This window comes from Anopheles coustani, chromosome 2 (genome assembly GCF_943734705.1).
Source record: "Anopheles coustani chromosome 2, idAnoCousDA_361_x.2, whole genome shotgun sequence".
NCBI lineage: Eukaryota > Metazoa > Arthropoda > Insecta > Diptera > Culicidae > Anopheles > Anopheles coustani.
Genome location: NC_071289.1, coordinates 68,671,937 through 68,690,506, shown reverse-complemented (window position 1 = coordinate 68,690,506; position 18,570 = coordinate 68,671,937).

Genomic DNA, 18,570 nt, shown 5'->3' with positions numbered 1-18,570 from the left:
TTTTCTTTTCTTTTTGCGTACATCTTACTTTCCTTCCCCTCGCGAGACGTTCTGGCGTTCGACTTTCCAAACGGTGTTCCCATATCAGCCTTCGTCTGCCATATTCGGCGTGAGTTATTTCTTTAACGTTGCATTTTCTACCGTGTCCGTGCTGCCGGAGCAGTGTTTACTTTTCCTTCCGCTGCTCGACAAAACTTTCACCTGTTCTTACGCGGGAAGTTTATTAGCCCGGATGAAACGGAATGGACGAGGTAGGTCGAGGACACTTTGGACCGCTTAATTGGTAGCATTGAAAAGCGTTACGTGGATGAGGAAGATATGAAACTGACAACCGTTTCAGGATCGTTTCAGGGTGCAAGGGAGGAAGTAAGGATCAAGTGAATGACGGAAAAATACGGTTGCGCTAACAGTTTTCGTTGACCTAAATGGATCGCTGCGGACTTTTTGATAAAAAGAAGGTTGTTTCCTTGAACGAAGAACAAGCAATAATTTTCCCTCTATTCTAACACTGCACGAATACGATCGTTTTTTGTTGGTTACTAAACAAAGTTTGCCATTTTTAACCTTTTCTAAGATACTTGCAGTCAGAAGCGGATCACTCCGTTGGGGGGCCCCAAGCGGTTGGATAAACGGGGCCCTCCAGACATTTCCATTGCTCTAAATGTTTCTATACCAATGGCCAAACTTGGACTTATTTCTTACAACAGCTTGCAATCCATTATAGATATTTTCAGCATATAATCTCCATAATTTTTGATAGGCATAAATTCTACACATCTTTTCGTTACTATCAATAACTTCGTCACATATCTTATAGTAAATACTAATTCAAAGAATCTAAAATAAATAAATAAATTTAACAAAATAATGTGATGGGTAACTTACCTTTCGTTTCGCACAGTTTGCTTATTTTATGAAATCAAATATTAGATATTCATTATCTGAAAATAATCACTCTGAATTAAGCAATCTGAACAAGTTAATAAAATTCCTTTTGTTCTGTTAATTATGACTTCCACATCCTGAACCAACCAGACCTATTGAAAACTAATTATGTAAATATTTTTCTGCGATAAATGTAATGTTTTTCGTTTTTTAAATAAATGCAAATTTAGATTACTGTTCACAGATGTTTTATTATGTGTGCTAAATCGCAATAGGACTTTTTAAATCGCTCTCAAATTATCAAATCTTGGTTAAGGAACAATGGTTAAGCAATATCAAAATACATCTGTACTAACTTTGATCAAAGCTTGTACACCACTGTGAGAATAAATAAAATCGGTTACTTTTGCGATCTGGGGTTTTCATTGCGGGGCCCCCTAAAGCTCGGGCCCCACCGCGGCCGCTCAGTTAATTGTAATTGTTGACTTATTTTCTAGCTTAATTTTTCTATTAATTTTGGTTTTCACTTTCAGAAGCATCTTTAATTTTTTATATTTAATGTACAACTCTAACATCTAAAACATTATCTTCAACGATATTTTTATGTTTTATTCGACAATGAAATTTTATTTCATACAATAAGGAAACAATTTAATGGAAAGGGTTAATAAAGTCTAGCTTTCTGATGATTTTAAGGCGCAAATTTCTTCAATACTGATGGAAAATTCATGACAAGATGGCAAAATGGCCTGTTTATAATTTATGAAGAAATCACATCTTTGATCATTTTATGTCTACTGTCATCTTTCTTAGTAATTGTTTTACCCCAAAATATGACCTCAATTTAATTATTTTGATGCTTTAATTTTAGTTTCCATTCCACAGCGGATTTTAACGCCGTTTAATTCGTCCGTGGGGCCAATTTACGCAGTCAGAGTTTATTGCCGCAATCAGGCCGCATCGCAAACGAGCGGCCCGGACAAAAAACAAAATGAAAAAATCAAAAACAAAATGCACCGTTCGAGATGCATCCGGCCCGGCGTTGCACCGTTGGTGCGCGGCGTTAAATCCGGCGCATCTCGATACGCACTCCAAGCACAACGTGTTCGCACGTTGGATAAGTGATTTTGTGCGGTGAGCTTCTTTTCGCATTCGACCACCTGGACGGTGCAATTAATTCTCCCCCCTTTGCGCCGCCGAGCAAAACTGCAATGCGCCGGTGCATCTGCCGGCAAAGGCAATGCAAACAATAACAGTAATGTGCGGCGTGCAAATAAAGAAAAATATTATGGCTGTCCAGGTTTTTCCGGCGCTGGCTCGTGCGCTTTTCCGCCCAAGCGAAGCACCCGGCCGGGAGGTGTTGCGTCGACAGCAGGGGCAATGAAAACCACCGCCAAAGCCACGGGGCACCCACACAGGCCACATGCACACACGCACACACACACACCGTCCTCACACGAGCAAACAAGAGAAACAATGGCACCGAATGGACACAAACGCCGCACGACACCGCAATGTTGTAAACTATGTTGCGTGCATTTGTTTTCGTTTTTCCTCCCACCCTCCTGGGCGTCACATCGAGCCGCTTTTCCCGGCAAGCCCTTGTTGTTCATCTTCCCTCTCTCTACGGCACCGGTTTTCGATTGGGACCCCCGAGTCCGGGGCGGCCGGTGCCGTGCAACACAATTTTTCTATAGAGCCATTTTGTTTCCGCGCTTGGTTGCTCAAGTAAAAATTTTAAATAGTTTTATATATTTTTTATTGGTTTCCCTCGGTCCGTTGTTGTTGTTTTTTTTCCTCCACCCGTAAAGCGCCGTGCGAGTTTTTTCCCCCGCGGTGCGGATACATTCGGACACCGTTGACGCTTGTGTTCCTTCGCACCGCTTTCCTTTCCACCCCCGGGGGAGGGGGAGGGGGGTGGGGGGGTGGTCGGTGGACATGAGTTTTCGGTGAGTGTTCGCTTGTTTTTCGACCCGGATTAAAAATGATAAATACAAACCGCTACATGTTTTAGGGGCTTTCGTTTCGGATTTGAACCTCAAAATGGTCGTCTGCATGGCTCATTGAGCTTCGTTAGCAACAACACAAAAAAACACCCCCGACTGGGGGGGCGAAACTTGGCGTTGCCGTTTTCTTCATGTGGCTGTTTTCCCCACCGCATGGACAACAGCGGAAGACACTTCTTTAGTTTTATTTTATATTTTTCCCTTAAACGCACCATTGTGTAGCTGGTGATTTAATTAAATAAGCAACTTGCCGGTTATGTCTTCCGGCCGGGCAGAGGGATGCGCTTTGCCGATGGTTCGTGGGCTTCACCACGGTTCGTAAGTGTCGTTTCTTTAAATGCATGCCATAAAGTGACGCTGCTGCGGTGCATCGGCCGGGCAAAGCATGCCGGGCGAAAATACATATTTGCACATTTTGCTGCTGAGATTTCGCCCCTTCACGGACACGGACTCGGTGTCACTGATTGACGCGATTGGGCCTCGGACAGCTGTGGACAGGATGATAAATCATATTTTTAAAGACACCTGCATTTAGCGCGAGTGCAATGCGGCGATCTTTCGTACAATTTTGTTCACTGTTTTTTTTACCATCAAGATAGCAAAAGTGACAAGCTTTTTATTTGGTGACGGGCGCTAGTGGTTTTAGTTTAAGTGGTATTAATTATCCACCACATTTACTTTAGCGTGCGTTTCGAAATGAGTCATTCTGTTTGTTTATGATTGCTTATTTTTTGACGAGAAAACTAAATCCAATGTATCGTTCTCCTCTAGAAGAAGACGGAAGCTTTTGAAAAAAAAAGATTTATCTCCGCCCTTTACTTGGGCAGCAAACAAACATCACATGCGCAGTTTTGGCGAAGCTTTCAACTCTTTCACTGCTGCGGAAAGGAACTTCCTTTTTCATCCCAGAAGAAGCTTTATGCTGTTTCGAGCTGCACCTTTTTTTCTTTAAAGAATTTCTTTCATTTCAATTCATACAAGGATCGTGCAAGATAGTTAAGAATCTTATGTCACATGGTATGGGCCTTGAATGAAAATATATAAACTTCATACCACTAGATAACACGTTTGAAGGCCCTGAAAGGAAAAGAATCTTCCATGAATTATCGGCCGAATCGTTTTGTCTGTAAATGTGCGCAATAACACCATGGTTCAATGGTGGCCTTTGCTCACCCTCTGCTTAATTTCCTAACACCCTCCCCCCGATCTGGCGGAGAAGGTGACAGGGTGTTGGAGCTTGATGGGTGCCTTCACGATGCAAACGACCACCTTCAAGCCCAAACTCACGGCGAACACAATGACTCAAACGGACACTTGTGCCCATGTTCGAAGTGACCCTTCGCCGTAGGGGTTGGAATGTGCAGAATAATAAAAATGCAATTAACCGATTCCCACAATTGTTCCTCTCACCGACGCTGTCTTGGGGCTTGGCTGTTGTGATGTCCGATGCGCCATGCAAAAGGTGTTCGTCAACTGTAGGAAGTAATATCGAAACAGAAAAAAAATCGGGCCTCTTTTTCGCAGCATAACAACGGCGTACATACGCACCGGCATTATTTTTTTCTCGTCTCTCGTCCCTCTGCCTCGGAGATGGATTTATTTCAGCCGACGAAACTCAAATCGAAACGGGTGCGAATCCAGTCATTAGGTGGGTACGCTTTTTTGCATCGATGCACCTGCCTGGACCACCGACTCCGACGGTGGCGTCGAAAAATGATGGGAACATTGTGAGAAAAATACACTCCCGGAATATGACAGGGAACTGGCTTTGTTTATTTAGTTGTCATGGCACTTGGCTGTTGGCAGTACCTCAAAAAAGAGACGTTATAATTATTGTTCATGGAAACTCCGTATCAGATGTCAATCCTTATCGAGAAATCAACCTATCTAAGACCGTATGTGATGTATGCAGATATCAGTTTCCATGTAAAATTGGAAAAAGGCACGGAAAGAAAAGCTTCTTGTAAAGGTTCTCTTCAACATCCCTTAGTTTTTACCTTCATCGTTTGTAGACAAAGAACCCTTTTGTGGAAGGTCACCGATGTTAAAGTTGCTTCACCCCTTCCCCCTTGACCATGTCAGATGGCGTTTTTTTTTGTACTCTGGGAGGAAAAGTTTTTGCTTCGGCCTGCCTAGCCACAAAAGCTCGGCATTATTGCGTATATGTCGCTCCGAGCCCGTTCCGGTCGATTGTTGTTTTCCGTGAACAATTATCCCATCGAGCGGCAGGGTTTTCCATCGCCAACCGGTGGTCATGTAGCGCATTTATGTTACCCGAGATTTTCCCACCCGCCTCCCTCAATGGCCTCACCTCCCGCGTGGCCAAGACGCTGTCAGGCAGGCCAGGAAGGGTGTTATTTTTTGTTTTGGTGTTGGCGAGAAAAAAGATTCTTCCTTTACCCCCGGGATGGAGCGGTCACGGTCACCCGTCACTAAGCCCCTTTCGCTCGACGAGGGGGAGGAGGTTGGTGGCACCTACACGAAGGTGCTAGCAACAACCGTGCAACACCTCACACGCACATGGGAGGGCTTTGCATGGTGCATGTGTGCATCGGCCCGCCGGTCGGCAATTTGAGAGTGCACGAAATGTCCCGATTCCTTCGGGGCGAAAAAAACAAAACAAAAAAAAACGCTGCCAGCTTATGCAGAGGCTGGCGGCTGGCTGGAACGGGACAGGCAGCACGAAAACGAAACCGCATCGGCTCAGGGATTCTATTATTGCGTCGAATCACAGTTTGCGCCGTTCGGTGTTTGATTAATGCTCGAATAGCATGCCAATGCATGGCCGGGGCCGATGCGGCGTGCAACGGGCGTGCAATTTAATGAGTCGTTAAAACAAAGAGCTCTCGAATGTGATACGCCTTGCTGCAATGGGTCATATTTGACGTTAAGCCCGGCGGGGGGCATTACCGTGGCTGCATTCGGGGAAAACTGAAGCAGGCAAAAAAAAATATGGTCAACGCTTCGGGAGACGGTTTCGATATGATTGCACGGACCATGCAACGATAATCTAAATAGTCGTCAATTTTCCTGTGAATGACGATAAGCCGGTGAGTTGTTGATTCTGTGTTCTGTGGAGCTGAAAACATGTGAGATCATATTTCATGTTTTTTTTTCCATTCACATTTTGATTGTAAGATGTAGGAATAGGCAAATCAATGTGAAAACTTGCCATGAGTAAAACGCAACACTGGAAAACACTTGAAAGTTTATATTATCGGGTTTTTAGGGAAACATGCTTGAAAAGGTGTTTCGCATTCAACGATAAAGAAGTAAGAAAACATTTTGCACTTACTGGTAATTATTATTACTGTTAGCGCTGCCAGAAAAGTATAGGAAGGTATAATCAAATAAGGCTAGTAAAATGACATGGAAAAGGATAGAAAAGAAATAAGACAGTTGCAGGCAAGACTTTGAGAAAAGAAGTTATAGTAATAATATTTTTTTAGTTTTTTCAATGTAGTTTGATGAAATTTGGTGAAATATAGAAGAAAATTCGAACTCAAGGCTACCCTTCGAACCATCTACTAAAAACGACTATTAAGTTATTTTCCGAGATAACAATTACTTTGCCAATATCATAAAACCAGAGGAAAACTAAAAACAGGACAAAACAACTGTACAAATTAAGAACAAAAACTATCAACAGAAAAGAAGCAGAGTGACATGATAAAACAATTACAACCATATGTACTTTCAGAAAGCAGGAAACGCCGCACGAAATTGAAACAAAAACTTTCTGACCCCGGCCGCTTGAACTAAAGGGTGACGAAGGAAATTAAAGCGCGTCGCGAGGGAGGGAAAAATTATGACAGTACAAAAGGAAGTCCACCAGGGTTGCCTCAGGACCCGTTAGTGTGGCGGAGGTGCGAAGACTCACGGAGACTCGGAAGAAAACCATCATGAATATGCAATGAGTTAAACGGTTTTACCAAATGTTGTGGCCCTTGTGCCCCGAGACCTGGACGCTGGTTAGTGGAAATGCCTTCCAAAACGGTACGTCGGTATGTTTGCGGAAGTTTTCGTCGTTCGATTCCGGGCGCCATTCCGTTTATCCTGAAGGTGAAGGATCGAACGGTTCAGTGACCAAATGGGACCACGGCTTCCCGTTTATCCGACGATCTGCTTCCCAAAAGGGCGACTCCGGAAAGGCGCTGCAATTGGGCGCTTGAGAAACCTCTAACGGACCCCCAGGTAGTTCCGTGTTTGTGTGTGTGTGTGTGTTTCCTAACCGAAAGGTCTCGGGGATTGATTGCTCATTCGGGATGGCAGATAAAGACGAGCACGGAAATGAGCTTGTTAGGAGCGCCGGGGTTAGTACAATGACAGCCCTAGGGGTGCAACCGAAAACCGACAGAAAAGTGTACACCTGCCCCGGACCAACTCCTTTTGGATGTCCTTTTCGATGGCCCCGATGGAGTTGGAGTTCCTCTGCAAATTAAATGAAATTGTGCTACCTTCCATATCGTAACATACCTGACCCGTTGACGACGACGGCTCGTTGCAGTGATTTGTTGACCCGATCGGCACGACCCGATTGTTTTCCCTAAAACAGCGCTCCGGCATGCAAAGAAGCGATTTGGAGTTCGGGACTTTCCGTTGGCAGAGCGCCAAAGGCTGGTAGCCTCGGCTGACGTTTTGATGCCGATTGCGACAATTTTCGAGGAGGTCTTAGAGGACCTAAACACCTTGCGCAACCCTGCCTTCCCGGGGCTCGTGTCGCAGAATGGACAAACTCGAGCGTGCACTCATTAATTTGCATAAGCTAGTCCACCGTCATCGAGCAGTGAAAGTGTACGAAATGTAGGCATATTGATCGGTTGGGTTGGTGAAAAAATTTATAAGTCTTTTTTGGAAAATTGTTAAAACCTTCATAGGCCATTCAAGTGAATTTACCAGTTATTAAATTTAGTAACATGTCTATTCGAGAAGCGTATCTGCGTAAAAACTTCCGCTCAAACCCAATCCAAGGTGAAGTTACTCTATTCCATAGTATTTCACCTTTGGTTCCACGGATTAACCGTGTTTCAACCCTACGGCGAACCCATCGAACTCATCCGGCACGTGAAATGCTAATCAACGCAGCCAACCCTTCCACCGAACGATAACGATCGGGCGACCCGGGTGATTGGAATCGTCGGATCGCATTGCTCAGCAATTTCTACCGCACTTCATTGCAGTAAATGGCGTAGAAGGTCCAGGCCAGCCGTGTAAGTGAAAGGTTACATGCGCTGCTGACGGGGCTGACTTACATTCCGCTGCCGGTCATTGTTGCTCCAATTGCACTGGACGATCGGAAAGTTTCGTGACGCGGTTCCTGCACCCAAGCTGTTCCCAGTTTTGGAATGACTCTTTTCGCCAGAAATTGCATTCCCAGATAAAGCCATACTCATCTGTTAAGTTCTTGTTGATAGGAGGTTTGTAATTTTCACTGACGTCATTGTGAAGAATGAAAGGAATGTGTCGTTTGCACGAACATATGGAATGGGATCAATGGGAGTTTGTTTTTGCTAATTAGAAGAACTTAAGTTTTTATTTCAATATTACCCTTAAACCAGTATTTCATTGTGAGTTCATTCAAATAATGGTATCAATGTCTGGTTTATATTAGATATACCATAACATTCCTATTAAGGTTAGTTTGATTATTATTGAATTTCATAGGTATATGCAACGGTGGACTCAACTTGTCTACTCTTTTGCTTCTAACATTTCCTTTGCGGAATTGAACCATATTCATCTTTTCCTGGTTCAAACTTTACACCTGTTTCCAAATTCTTGCGCAAAATTATCTTCCTTCTATCTTGGCTTAGATGGCCAAGACGACGATGACATACATTAATTTCTGGTTTGTTGCATATTTTTGTAGTATGGCTATCCACTTCGAGTATCAATTCAAACATATTTCCTTTTACTGATGCTGTAGTGATAATTTCACCATTCATCTTGATCACAGCATGCTTTTTGAGGTACGAAACCTCTGCTCTGGCATCTGTCAATTTTTTTTACCAATATTAAATTCCCTCGAAGGCCTTTAACATACACCGACGATGTAATTTTTTGCTTTAAGATCCGCTTCGGTGAACGATTTCGCACTAGCCTCCTCTGATGGGACATCTTCGGTGAGTTTTCGTAGCACACCAGCCGCATCCAATAACATTTTCACTCGGAAACTCCAGTTTCCAAACCCGGTTCCACCGGAATACTGTGGTATCCCGTGCGCAGCTTCTATAGGGGTGGCCATAACCTCTGGAATCAGCTTTATTACAAATGCTTCGGGTTGACTGGTTGCTCAACAACTAACTAACATATTCGAGGTGTGCTTCTTTTATATGCGCTATCAAGACTACTTCGATATCAAAATATTAGCTGGAGGAATACAATTTTATTGAATTCAAATTTTTTGCATTTTCTTAAAATAAATGAATTATTCTTCCTTGCATTGTTATGATCCTTCAGTTCAGGTTTTCATTAAATCGTTGCTAACTTTTTTAAGCTGAACCTGAGATGAAAACAATAAGCTTAATTTTTTTAGGAATTCAGATGTCAAAGCAAATAATTGAAACATTATTGAATTATTTGAGGTAGAATTTGATTAATAATTTTTTGAAATTTAATGCGTTGTTCCTACTATACAAATCAAGTATGCAAAACAGTTGTATCTAATTAAATGGAGTATCAAACCGTTTCGGATCGCCAATTACCTTGAGACCGATCATAATAACTTCAAGAGTGCACCCTGAAGAGACACTTACCCCCGATAATGATCCACGATCAGGCGTTTAATCTTCAAAGGGAGCGGAAACACACACGCACACCCATCTATCCACCCACACACGCACCCACCACTCTCACCCTCTGGCTCCTTCAAACCATCCGATACGTCTGGAGCGTCTCGTGAATAATGCATTAATGATGCAATCCGTGCACAATCGCCCGCCGAAATCGAGCACTACAATTCATATTAAATTATTTTAATCAGATGCAAAAGTGTCTGCGGTGGGCTTATGCTTGTAGATGCGGGGCGGCCGGGAGATGATGAGACACTGTGAAGTGTTGCTGATTCGGTTCTCGCTTTCTTTCTTTCCCCTCCGGATACTGTGTGTTTTTTTTTCGAATGTGGGGTTTTTGTTTCCCGTCTGCACGCATAAATATGCATCCCTCATGCGTCCCTCTGTTCAACTGACCGCGGAAAACCCTCCAGAATGCACAACCCGACGGCCCGTCATAAAAAGCTTTAAGTTTGTGTTCCGGCTGCGGGATGAAGGCAATGTTTTCACTGACATCTTCCCGACCAATGGGGGGCAGCTTAAAGACACTCGGATTCATCGGAAGCCGACTGATTATGCTGGTGCTGAATGATCGCTAATCATCGTATGGCGCATGTGTGTTTCTCGTTCCCATTCACCCAAATGAACCGTAGTAAAAGACTTTTCACGATCATCGTAAAGAAGATTCTCGTTCCAATGTTTTCACAGCAAAACTTCTAACCGGCCCGTTTCCTGCTCTAACCGCACTCAAAACCGCGTGGGTAAGGTTAGGATTTTCACTCCGTGCTCACTGGTCCCGTTCGTTGCTTCCCTATCTTACAAGTGGCTGGTGCTTCATTCTCACTCCCTTGCTCTAACCTCTTCGCCGTAGCGCGCATAAAACTCAAAAGTTTACAAACAAATTGAATTTTTATTCAAAGTTCGTTGCATATTTTAAGATATCATTTGAATATTTTACTGCCGCATCGGTTTGCCGCCTCCCGTTTTGGTGGGCGAATGTATGTGTGTGTGTGTGTGTGTGAAGTGTGGGAGGTGCACGGAGGGTGGCGCTACGGTTCTGCCTTGTTTATTAGGTGTTTGTTTCTATGATTATCTTATTATCGCTTATAATTTCGGTATGTAAACGATCTCGATACGCTACCCACCGGCGCGGTTTTCCATTTTTCGTCTCCCGCGCGCGGGGCTGGAGAAGCGTTGGGGGGAGGGAAGGGAGCTCATTTCAGCCTTTTTTATGAGATTGTGCGGTAGCATTTCTGATCTCCACAGCTCCCCGGGTCATATGGAGTAATCCAATGAGGGCGAGTGTGGAAATGAAGGGAAAGAGGGGGGAAAAAAACTCATCCCAACAAGAAACGAAATCGAGCACACTTATGCAAATGCAGACGGTGATGATAATTTGTACCTGCGCCTTCTCCATCACCACCACCACCTCCAACCATCTGCCCTTTCGTGATGAGTATGAATGAACGAGCCCGACATGAATCGAATTTATTCCGGACGACCGGAGAAGAACGGTTGCATATATGAACCGTAAGGAATGTGGAAATGTCATCATTATCGTGCGCTCTTCCGTTTATGATTTTCGGTGCCACCTGAGCGGGAGCAATTAATATTTTATTTGCATCCTTTTGATGGTTGATTTGATATCGCATAACTTGTTTAACGACGCTTTGCGTTCGTTTCGGGCGACGCATCGACCGCTTTCGGGCTGATCAAACGACCTCATAAACGCACTGCAAAATAATTGCAAGCACTTGTGTGACGGTAGGAACGCTTCCTTTATTGCAGGTGTAGATCGTTTGAAAATTAAAAAAAAACATGCAAATTGCTTTCAGAAGTTCTAATTGGTAAAGGTCGATAAAGCAACGCTTATACGCTGTTGAATGCAACAAAAAGTCTTGTTCGTAATCAGAATATGCAAAGAAATTTAAAATTAAAACTACGGAACTATGAACGGAAACAAAACTCTTGTTTCTTAATATCTTTTAATTTGTTTTCCTGTACGTCAAGGTGTTTATCTTAATTCCTCATTGTTATGCATCTGTTGTCAGGTTGTCCCTAAATTAATAGCTTCATTCCGACAGCACCGCATCGGCAGTACTCCATGTAAGCCATCAAATTATATCGCCCGTTACACGAGAAGTTTGTTTTAATATAATTCAACTGTTTTTCCCCCCGACCTGCCGAGGATCACAAATCGTGCGTGCGAGGAATGAAGCCGTTTATGCGAATGTCTGCATTTCTTTTCCCTGCATCTCTCTCCACCGAACCCCGCCACGGATACCCTGCCACGAGGTGCTTGACTGACTTCAACCTCCCCATGATGGCAATTCACGGTTTTGTTCCCATCCACTTGCGTCCCAACGAGACTCACGTGTGTGAGTGGATAGGTATACTGAAAGCCGCGGCCTAAGGGAGCAGTGCGTTTAATAAAACAAACAATATTTGCATTTGAAATTGATGAAATCATCATCGCCCTCGCCGTCGTCAGCATTGGCGTAAACCCTCATTCGTGGATCACTCGGCTCCTTACGTTCGTTATGGTTTTGATTAATTCAAGCTCCCCAGTTTTGTCCTCCGACTGCCAAAACTGTGCACGTGTATTCATGCTGGTAATTGAAACGCTTACGCAAAGAGAGAGAAAAACGAGTTTGCTGGGAAGCAAATTACATTTGGTTCTTGTCGAATGGTTCACCATCATCACGAAAATGGAGGTTCTGAACATTTTAGTTATTTTCATTTCAGTATGAAAATTAAATTTGGATGTGGTTCTTAACACAGTAAGGATCAACACAATTTCATTATGAAACAAGTTTGTGGGATTTTTAATAGAACTTTCAATTTATGGAGTAAATGTTCATGAACAGATTTTTCTGGACTAAAATATCTAATACTTGTAGGAAACATTTCCGATGGTAAGGTATTGAAGCTTTATATTTTCTTTCATGTTAAATATTCACATAAAAATGTATAATTAAACGTTGTTGAGTCTGAGTTTATGTTCAATCAGGTCTAGCATATATTTTTCTATGTTTCGATTATCTATTTTTAATATTAGAAAATTCAATAGTAGTCCTCTGCGTTGTCATTGTTTCGAGCATGAACAATTAATACCCGGACCTTTCCATTCATATCCACCAATCGCCCACAACCTCTACGACACCGGAACCGGACATTCGCCATCGCGCAATGCGGTGTAAGTGGCATCGTTGTTTTTCCGACGGACGAATAAAGACATGTGTTTCGGAAGCACGAAGTGGAATAGAAAAAGCAATCGGCAGCAAAGGCAAACGCCATTACGGAAGACGGGATCCAAAAGACGGGGTAATGGGCTGCGGTCATACGAATGTTCCGCAAATGGCAAACGACTGATCATGCAAGCCGAAGGTGGGATGGACTCCCTTGGGCAGGGGTGAACAGCTTTTCATTATTACCTTATAACTATTATTATCATTAAAGTTTGATTATGGTCGTACAATGGAAAATATGCATATAAACACTCACACTCGCCCGGAGGCCCTAGGTAGGCTTAAGGGTGGATAAGTTAGGGGGTCACCCCGGGGGCGGGGTGGAGGAGGTAAGGCATCGCGTTCCGTCACTGGACACGATAATGGCCTTTGGTATCTCCATCCTGGCCATCAACGTTTCACACATGATGATCTCTCGCTCTCTTCATCTCCCTCCTAAGTGTTGGGTGGAAGCTTCCGACACACACACCAATACACACATACACCCTTCACAACGGCTTTTGTTTTCGGTTTTCCATACAGTGCCCCCTCCCGCACGTCGGCCGCCTCCCCCCCCTGCCCATCTCCTATCGGTTCTGACGATCTGTTCCGACAACCAACAAGCACACAACATGTCGTCGCATAACTCGTTGTTTGAGCGTTGTTTTTACATCACCCCGTGTCACCCTCTCGCCCCTTAACTCCTCTATGCCACGAAACACTTCCCGACCGGCGCGATCAAGATAAAGCACTCTGGCAGCGGAAAAGAAGCGTAAGAACAAAAAATAACACACAACAACCGCACAACGGGCATTATGAAAAACGAGGGGGAAAAGAATAATGATAGACATTCTAAAGTGAATGCACATTACACGCGATCATGTGTGCGGTTGCCAGTGCTTCGCGTCGCGCGGGAAAAAGCCCACCTCCCGTCCGGTGTTCCGGAATGGGCCGATGGCTTTCCACCAGAGTGCGCATTGGCGAATCGAAATCGACATCGGTTCCGACGCCTGCTTTGGTGGTGTTGAGATGCGAATTCTTCTGTTCTTTAGCTTTGGTTATGTTTAGAACTTAAATCCTTGGTGCATATATTGTGCTGTGATCTAATGTTAAACTTAAATATTTGTCTTGGTGAAAATCGTTTTCTTTCCTTCTCGTAACAAGCCATCCTTCTATTTGTGAAACTACGGAAAAGTATAATAAATTTCCCTCTCTTCATGATTCCTGAGTAGAGGCTTATCAAGCCGCCGCTTCGGGTGATGATCGACAGCGATGTTCTGCTCGGTTTAGCGAGGAAGCTTTCTTTTCCTTTTCCTGGTGGTTTTTTGACCTATGGCCATTAATCACGAAGCTCCGGCACTACCACTGAGAAAGCGCTGGACTTTAAACTTCTTAGCCTAACTGCCGTTCCCGTTGACGGACAGCAATTTTGCTCCATCCGATATACTTTATCCAAACTCGTATTTCATACGTCCATTCCCTCCCCCGCGGGAGGGTGGGCATTAGAAATGGTCGAGCACGGACTCGGACGACTCCGAAAACCCTTGGAGGTGTCATTTTTAAGGAGTTTTAATTAGTTCCGGTTTGTTATGGCTTCCGCCCGGACCGGGGCGGTCCGAAGCGTTGCCCGAATTTTGAGCCACCCCCTCCGACCCGGGTGACGCCATGGGTGAAAAAGAAAACGGGCTCTCCATCGTAGCGTGTCCACGACAGGCAACAAACATCAAAAAGAAGATGGAAAAACAGAATACAAGCCGATGGCCGGCTACGCCGCTGCGTTTGCCGTGCTGGGAAAAACGGACCGGTGGCACGGAAAAATGTACACGTCCACTAACGACCCGCCAGGGGCCCGGAGGGGAAGCGCAGGAAGCCAAACGGAAAAAAGCGACCCCGTGATCCCGATTGGTGGCGCCCGTCATCCGGAACGGGCCGGCACTTGGCGAGCTGGCGGGTTGTAGGATATTGTCATTAGCCCGGTGGCGAATAAAACGTAAAACCGTTCCGCTCGGTGCGGCCGCGCCATGGAAACGCCATGAGATTTCTATTTTGACCCTAAAAGCCCCCTTGGAGCCTACGCGGGTGCGGTAGAATGGTTTTGGCTCGCTGGCCGATCGCTTTCGGTGGAGCTTTTCTGTTACAAGGGGTTTAGTTTTTAATGCCTTGGATTTACGTACCATAGCGAAGAAAAGGTTAGTGTTGTTAGGCTCCAACAACTTTTGATGGGGAAAATACATTTTGAAATAGCAAGTATTTTTTAAACTAAGTAATGAATTTCTTTTCATTGTTTCATAATGCACCGACATATTAAAAAAAAAAGAATTATTAAAAGATAACCAACAGGTAGCATACAAAAATTCCATGTTTATTGGTGCATTCACTTTCATTTTTCCTTTAAATGATGTAGCTAAGTCATTTCTAAAACACTATAAGGATTTAAGTTTACGTTTAGGTTTATTTTGTGTTCCATTTAAGTGTAACACCGTGAAGAAACTACGATAAGTTTCGTTAATGGCAATACAAACGACACATTTCCATTGATTTTGTATAATTTGGCATTTAAAAAGGAAGTTTAACTACTCTCTATACCCAAAGAATGTATGTCTTTCTATTTTTCTAACAAAAGTTTCAGTTCTAAAGTATACTTTTTAATTACTTATACGCATTGTTTAAAACGAGGGAATTGGTTTAAAATGACCGCTTAGCAATTTCGCAAAACAATTTACATGTTTGATTAATTGTTGTACCGTTATAATTTGAAATTGATTTATTTCATATGAAAAATTGATTTCATTATCAATTAGCACTTCAAGGATGGTTTATTTGCATGAAAACAACCTTGACCTTTACATCCTGTGATCTTGTTGAGAGGTTGTTGGTTTTCAAAGAAGCAATGCTGTATATACAGACATTCTCAACCTTGACCTTTACTTGTTATCATGTAGAACACATCGTTAAAAGTTCCACTTAGAGCTTGCCGTTTCATAAACAGCCTGTAACACCTGCCTCGGTTATGTAAGTGAGCGACACAACACAGACACACAAAGATATGCCGTTTGCTCCAGCTGGACCATTTTAAAACTGCCGGCCGGCATGAAAGTAAAATTCCGTACGCAAAAAAAAGAACCATTATCATAACAAGCACAACCACAGAAAAGCGGTTCCATAAGACTTTCTTGGATCGCTGCCTACCTTCGGCCGTATGTTGTGTGCGTGTGGCCGTTTTTCTCGCGCTGCTCCTTTTAATTCGCTTATTATTCAAAAATGTCTGGCCCAGTTTGCGCGGGGCCTGGCGGGGTTCACCTGCAAGTTCAAGTTCAGCTCAATTCTAGTGGCAACTAACTATTTATTCAGATTTCAGTCCCCGCTGCTCACTTCCTTCCACCCGGTTTGCGATCCTTCACTAGCGCAGGCCCCGGTTGTGGCGGCTGCATTTTACTCGCCCATTAATTCATTCATGTCTTAGTCAAACCGGCGGGGCGGCCTGCGCGGGCTCGGGGAGGGATTGACTTTGGCGAGCCTCCAAAGTGCCGAAGCGCGGCATTCGTGGCTTTAATTTTCAACCTCATGAATGGAAAAGTGAGCGCCCATTCGCAATGTTCCGAGCGTCGTATTCCAAAATTAAACATTAAACAGATGCAAAAATGCGCGCGCCGTTTAATGAACGGGTTGTGACCGGGCGAGGGAATTCCTCCAGCGCTTCTAGGTGTGGGAGAGCTTATGACGCAAACATAATTCGTTCGATTTGTAACACTATTTGCTTATTGATGGAAAATTATTTAAAACCCGTTATGCCAGTCTTTCTTCATGACGATCTCTAGGCTAAAGATCTCCAGTAAGCGGTCCATTTTTATGGATCCCTGAAGCAGCCATTTCGCTGTCCAAAACCAACGTCTCAAGATGCCTCAAGTATGCACGAGAGGCCGCGCACTCCAACGGCTTCCTGCTTAACATATGTTTGTTTTAGTAATGAAGGCCGCGCTGGTGATTCAATGGAACTTTTCACCGCAAAACCCGGCTCAGTAGCACTCGCTCACTTGGCGCATATAATTGCAACAAATATCTCACGAGTAATAAAAACCTATTATTCAAATATGGCGCACTCGCGGTGAAGGGATGGGGCGCGGGCCGTTGAAATTCCGGTGGCAAATGATCGTTTTACGAGGACCCTCTGGCAATGGTGTGTGTGTGTGAGAGTGTTTGATCGCGACCGGTTAACCCGTGGCATGATCGCGGACTCGCGAAGCCGGAGAAGATTATCATATTATGTTAATCGTGCCTTCGTGGAGTGTGAGTTGGTATGTAATAAAGTCATCAACGAATTAAAATGCCTCCAGACGGAGGTGTTTTTTTAGTTTTCATCTGTACTTGACAGTAAAACAGCTCCAATGAAATAGAATCAAATAATTAACACTTGACGCCGGTGAAAATAAACGCAATTTAATTACTCCTTCCCATTTTCCCCAGCGGACATTTTCAAAGCATTCACTCATTCATGAACAAAAATCAGCTAAAACAAACCTCGATAAGGCGGCCACTGGGTCTTCCATTTTTATGTCCGTTAACTAATTTATGTTGCTTAGCTTACCGTTTGTCCCGTTTCTGGCACTTCCGCCGGCTTCCCCACGCGGCTCCCGAAAGGGGTTAAGCCGGCGCGAACCAGATGCGTAAGCCCCGACCGATTTAGTATTCATTCTCGAAGATCGGTTTTATGTGTTTTCACTTTTAATACATCTTTTATTAATGCTCGATTTGGGTTTCAATTTTAACTACACTCCTTCGCTTCATTCAACTTCGTTTGTTTTGGCCCAAGGGGTTGTTTGAACCGGGACTGATGGTGCGGGGTGTTTGTGTGTTTGTTTTTTTCTCTCTCAACATTTTGTGCTTTATTTTCTTTCTCCCTGCCAACCCCGGGGTTGTCATTAATAAAACATCACACTTTTGATTTTATTTTGTGCGTTAATGAATTATTTATTCGATTGGCCCGCGGGGTTTTGCTGATTGATTTAAATAATGGCGCACTCGCCGGGGCTTCGCTTTCGATCCCGGTTCCATCTGGTAGGCTTGGAGGAGGTCGCACCGATGCGTAAGTGTGCATTTATGTGCCTTAATTTGGTCGTTTAGGTGTCTGAGGTGCGGCACGGTTGGGTTTTCTTCTTCCTCATGGGGGGGATAAGTTTACGCTAGCGATGACATTTGTTTGTCAACACACGTTTGTCGGCGGTGACTTGGACGGTGATTAATTGATATCTCTTAAGAACAAGATTTGTATCATCAAATCACTTTAAGATTGGTCAACATTTCTCTTTGGTTGTATTAGGAAATTAGTTGGAACCTCGTGCAGTTTTATACTTCTATTAGACGTGGACTTTTCCGTGCTCAGACATTTGTCGTCAAAACGCCTTTTCACGTTAGGTAGACAAATTTCTTTCTGAAAAACTGAACCTCACTTGCTTGAATTTTGTTTTCTTTATGTTCTGTTAGTTGAAACACGCTGCAAACTCCACTTGGTGGAATTTTACGTTATTACATGAGTGTAGTAAAATTTTATGTCAAACGCCCTGGCAGAACTCATTTCGACGGAAAATTTCTAGGCACAGATGACAGTAAAAACTCACGTCTAATAAGGATATTAAACACACGTCTTATTGAGGTATTAAGCATCTTCATATTTTTTCTTCAGCA